The sequence below is a fragment of the Grammomys surdaster genome, unplaced genomic scaffold (assembly GCF_004785775.1).
Source record: "Grammomys surdaster isolate TR1022 unplaced genomic scaffold, NIH_TR_1.0 308005, whole genome shotgun sequence".
In the NCBI taxonomy this organism is placed as follows: Eukaryota; Metazoa; Chordata; class Mammalia; order Rodentia; family Muridae; genus Grammomys; species Grammomys surdaster.
In genome coordinates, this window is record NW_021625823.1 from 3,175 (window position 1) to 8,579 (window position 5,405).

Consider the following 5,405-nt stretch of genomic DNA (forward strand, 5'->3'; position numbering starts at 1 on the left):
AGAAATCAGAACACATAGCTTCCAAACCTATACAATTGTAGAAACAGCTGACTGCCAGAACATTCTGGTAATTTCTTACAAAGTTGAACCACCTGTCTTCAGCCTTCTGGTCCAGATTCATCTGATAGACTTTAAGAAAAGCAGGAATTATGAAGAACTAGCTTACCATGTCTTGGCAGATCTTAGCAGTTGACTATCTCACATCCGTTTGTGCTTTTTTTTGGACCATATTTTTGTCTGCATAATAATTAGGGTGAGTCTTGCCAAGTAGCTACATTGCCATGGTTGAATCAACTCCACCTGGAGGTAATGATACTCAATATATTCCTTGAAGTTGAATGGGGATTATGTCTGGAGCACACAGGTTTCATAGTCAGTTGAACTTAGTAATGAAATAATATTAAACACCGTATTCTGTGGATCATATCTATATCTATATATCTATATATCTATATATATATATGCTGAATTGTTAAAAACTGACTATTCATAGCTATTTAATAATTGAATAATATTGAGAACACTTGCTGTAATTAACTAAATTAGAATCAAAGATGACTTTCTTTTTGTTCTCAACCATTTAATTTATTGAAAGGAGATGCCACTACTCAGCAGCTGCTATTCTTTTGTTTACATAGAGTTTGGTTTTGTTTGTTTTGCTCTGTGCTGGGAACATAAATAAAGTTTTCTACATTATTTTCAGTCATAAAAAAAAAGGAAAGAAAGAAAAGAAAAGTTCAGCCCTGCGGGGCCTGTGCTGTCCCTCTGGGTCTGCCACAATATGATCACCAGCCGCTCTTTGGGTTATGCCTATGTCAACTTCCAGCAACCAGCTGATGCTGAGAGAGCCTTGGACACCATGAACTTTGACGTGATTAAGGGAAAGCCAATCCGTTATCATGTGGTCTCAGAGGGATCCCTCTTTGAGAAAATCTGGTGTGGGAAATGTCTTCATCAAGAACCTGGACAAATCTATAGACAAAAAGGCACTGTATGACACTTTCTCTGCCTTTGGAAACATCCTGTCCTGTAAGGTGGTCTGTGATGAGAACGGCTCTAAGGGCTATGCTTTGGTCCACTTCGAGACCCAAGAGGCCGCTGACAAGGCCATTGAGAAGATGAATGGCATGCTCCTTAGTGATCACAAAGTGTTGGTGGGCAGATTCAAGTCTCACAAAGAGCAGGAAGCCGAGCTTGGAGCCAAGGCTAAGGAATTCACCAACGTTTACATCAAAAACTTTGGAGAAGAGGTGGATGATGAGAACCTCAAAGAGTTCTTCAGCCAGTTTGGTAAGACCCTAAGTGTCAAGGTGATGAGAGACTCCAGTCGGAAGTACAGAGGCTTTGGCTTTGTAAGTTAGGAGAAACACGAGGATGCCAATAAGGCTGTGGAAGAAATGAATGGAAAAGAAATGAGCGGGAAAGCCATATTCGTAGGCCGTGCACAGAAAAAAGTAGACCGTCAGGCTGAATTAAAATGGAAATTTGAGCAGCGGAAGCAGGAGAGGATTAGTCGGTACCAGGGAGTGAATCTCTACATCAAAAACTTGGATGATAACATTGACGATGAGAAGTTAAGGAAAGAGTTTTCTCCTTTTGGATCAGTCACCAGCGCAAAGGTGATGCTAGAAGACGGAAGAAGCAAAAGTTTTGTCTGTTTCTCCTCTCCTGAAAAGGCGACCAAAGCTGTCACCAAGATGAACAGACGCATTGTGGACTCCAAGACTCTGTGCGTCGCCCTGGCCCAGAGGAAGGAAGAGCGGAAGGCTCACCTGACTAACCAGTACATGCAGCGTGTGCTGGGATGAGGGCACTCCCTGCCAATGCCATCTTAAATCAGTTCCAGCCCGCAGCCGACCGTAGTATTACACGCCTAACCAGTCAGCACAGATGAGGCCTAATCCACACTGGCAGCCAGGCAGGAGACCTCAAGGCTTCCAAGAAATGCCAAGTGCTCTATGGCAGTCTGGGCCTCAGCCAGCTCTTCGACATCTGGCTCTAACTGAGTCTGAGTTCTTGGACCGCTTGGCTATGGACTTTGGTGGGACTGGTGCCGCCCAGCAAGGGCTGACTGACAGCTGACAGTCTGGAGGTGTCCCTATAGCTGTGCCAAACTTTGCACCTCGTGCTACAGTTTCTGCAGCTGCCCCCAGGGCTGTGGCTCCGTACAAGTATGCCTCCAGTGTCCGTAGCCCTCACCCTGCCATTCAGCCGCTGCAGGCCCCCCAGCCTGCACTCCATGTCCAGGGTCAGGAGCCCCTGACTGCCTCCATGCTGGCTGCAGCGCCCCTCTCTCCCCAGGAACAGAAGCAGATGCTGGGACAAGTGTCTGTTCCTACTTATCCAAACAATGCATTCAAACCTGGCTGGAAAGATTACAGGAATGCTGCTGGAGATTGAAAGCTCTGAGCTGCTGCACATGCTGGAGGCCCCTGAGTCCCTCCGTTCCAAGGTGGATGAAGCTGTGGTAGTCCTGCAGACTCATCATGCCAAGAAAGAAGCTGCTCAGAAGGTGGGCACTGTTGCTGCTGCTACCTCGTCAGACCTGAAGGCAGTTCTTCTGTTTAGCTTCCTTCCCCAGATGCCTCCTCAGATGTCAGAAACCCATGACCAAATCTCACATTTAAAAAAATAAATCTTCCAGAGTTCTGCATGGATCTGCTCCCTGAGTCCATTGGCTGGCCGGTCTAGCTGAATCTGTGAGCTCTAGGTTCAATGAAAGGTACTTTCTTAAAATATCATCGCCAGCTGAGTCACGCCTGAGAGGCTGAGATCTGGGAGTGGCTGGTCCTTGACAACAGAGCCTTTGCAGCCAGAGTCATCCCAAAGTGGCTGTCTCTCACCTGGGAGGCTGACAACCCAGTAATGCCTGGGTCATTGAGGCTGGGTACCTCGGTAGTCCCAGTGTGAGACTAAAATCCAGGAAAGTTCCTGGGGTGGAGTAAGTCAGCGATGGAATCAGCAACCACAGACAAATCACCTGTCCAGCAAGGTAGGAAAACCACCAAAGGACAAGGACCCTTGTCTTGATCTTTTCACCTGGGGTGCTGCCAGGAGGTGCAACACCTGGGGTGGGAATTCCTACATCGGTTAGCAACTAAGAAAAAGCCTTGTAGTCTTACCATAGGCCAAATTGATAGAGGCTAGAGATCGAGGCCCCTCTTTCCAGATGGTTGTAGGTGTGGACCAAGTCAACGCTGAAGCTATGATGGTGGTGGCCAGCCTCACGATCGCACTCTTGGAATTTAGATTTAACCATCTCACAAGGCAAGGCTCAGGTGGGTTATATGCTTCCCGATCTGAAGGAACACTTGGCACTTCCCGATCTGAAGGAACACTTCGAGCAGCTGTCTCAGTAACCACCACAGACTGGGGACAAGGTGAGGGGAGAAGGTACAGTAGTAGAAGGGGGCAAGGTGTGGGGCATGATCCAAAGATGACTTTTAGTGAGTCTTCCAATCTGGTTATTAACTTACATTATTTAATCATCTTAAACAGCATGTAATAACAGCCATTAAAAGCCCTGGGTCAAAGATTTGAATAATTTAAATAGGCACTATACCTAAAAAAAGTGACAATATTTATTTTAAATTTTGTACCAATATTCAAAATTTTTTATGAATGAATGCCTTTAACCTATAATAACCTATAAATTCAGTGTCAGTGTGAGAAAGTATAAGTTTCTATGGCACATGCTTTTACCTGCTGACCCATTGTTTTCGGACTCACTCTTAATTTCTTATTGTAGAGCATTGCTTACCATATATCCCACAAACTTGAATAACAATAAATAAAATGCCCTTTGGTATTCCCAAGTAAAAAGAAAAAAAATCAAATTATAGCATCATTTTTGCATCAAATGTAAAGATTCAATTAATGTAAGATTATGGCTAAACAGTAATTTAAGAGTAGATTTAATATCTTTTCCCTATTTATCTTTTTAATTTCTATAATATTTCTTTATCCCTTATTTTCTTTTCCACCTCTATATATCTTCTAGAAAGAAGGAAAGAGAAGACAACAGGAAAGGTAGAAATCCTTGAGGCTGAGCTTTCTAGTTTCCTTCCTGTCTAAAGCTACTACATTTGCAAATAAACCCTTAAATGACAACATATCTATAATTTAAAAAATAACCAGAACCATTCATTCCAACCTAAGGAACTGGGATGATGATCTTCTTTTGCTTGCTTCTAGCTGTACTGGAGTCAAGAATTCCCTTCTGAGGTTCAAGAGAGAAATAGGAAAATAGGCTTTGTTCAAAAAAAAATGCTAGGTGACATCATTTGCTGTTTTGTCTCTATGTGCTGAGAAAGTCCATGGTTTAGCTGAAGTCTTGACTGTAACAGTCTGAAAGACTTGATGGGTGAGCTAGGTGTTCTGGAAATATCCTGGAAGCAAATCTTTGGAAGAAACAACTTCTGTGTAATTTAGGTAGAATCTACCAAGGAGCTAGAATGGTAAGTCTTAGAATCTCAGCATCTCAGAAAATGCATCTTTTCAGGGCTGTCTTACTTCTCTACCATCCTGCAATGTACAAAACTTACAAGCAACACATAGCTCTGTAATGATATTCGTATGGAACATGAAGGGTGCATGGGTCAGTTAAAGAAGATCAATAAAGGAAGACAGCAGCTTCACGTTAAAGATTAGTTTGATCACATAATCAAACTTCAATATACATTTCCACTCCTGCCATGTTAAAGGATGGTATGTAATATCATGTCATGAGAATTTTGTATCCAAAAGAGTTATTGGCTGAATATAGACATTTAACTCCAAGCTAGTTCAAGAGCTGTTTCTGTACAGACATATATATCACCTATCTTGTTAATCTTGTTGATAGCTTTTAATAAATCAAAAAATGGGATATAAATCAGAAGACATAAGTAAGGTGGCTGAGAGACCATACAAATTGGTTCAAAACTCCAAATTATGTACAATGCTTCTAGGTTTATCTGACTTTCAAGTTTCTCTTAATATAGTAACTGACTGTTAATATGCAGAAAGTGATGTTTTACATGTAGAGACTGCTGAACTTATTTGTGTTAATTCTGAATTGTCTTCACTGTTTAGCTACAACAAATGATCAGGAATAGGAGTCATACACTGTATACAATGCAGGTAACATTTTGTACAGGTCTGCCAGGACCTTTATCAAAGGTTAGGTTAATATGCCTTTTAAATATAGGAGCAATAATTCTCAATGAATCCCTTACAAGATTAATTCAGTAGATTTAAAAAAAAAGATCACTAACCAACATGATAATATTGACTTTGTTCTTGAGATGTGAGATGCTGCAACATACATAAATTGTTATATGTAATATACCACATAAATAGTTTCAAGAACTGAAACTGTATTTTCATATAATTAGATACAAACAAAGTTTTGAAAAATTTAAAAC

At 41.7% G+C, this 5,405-nt stretch overlaps 1 pseudogene; it reads left to right on the forward strand.

Moving 5' to 3' along the window:
* Positions 1-717: 717 nt before the first annotated feature.
* Positions 718-2,635, forward strand: LOC114616157 (annotated as a pseudogene).
* The last annotated feature ends 2,770 nt before the right edge of the window (positions 2,636-5,405 follow it).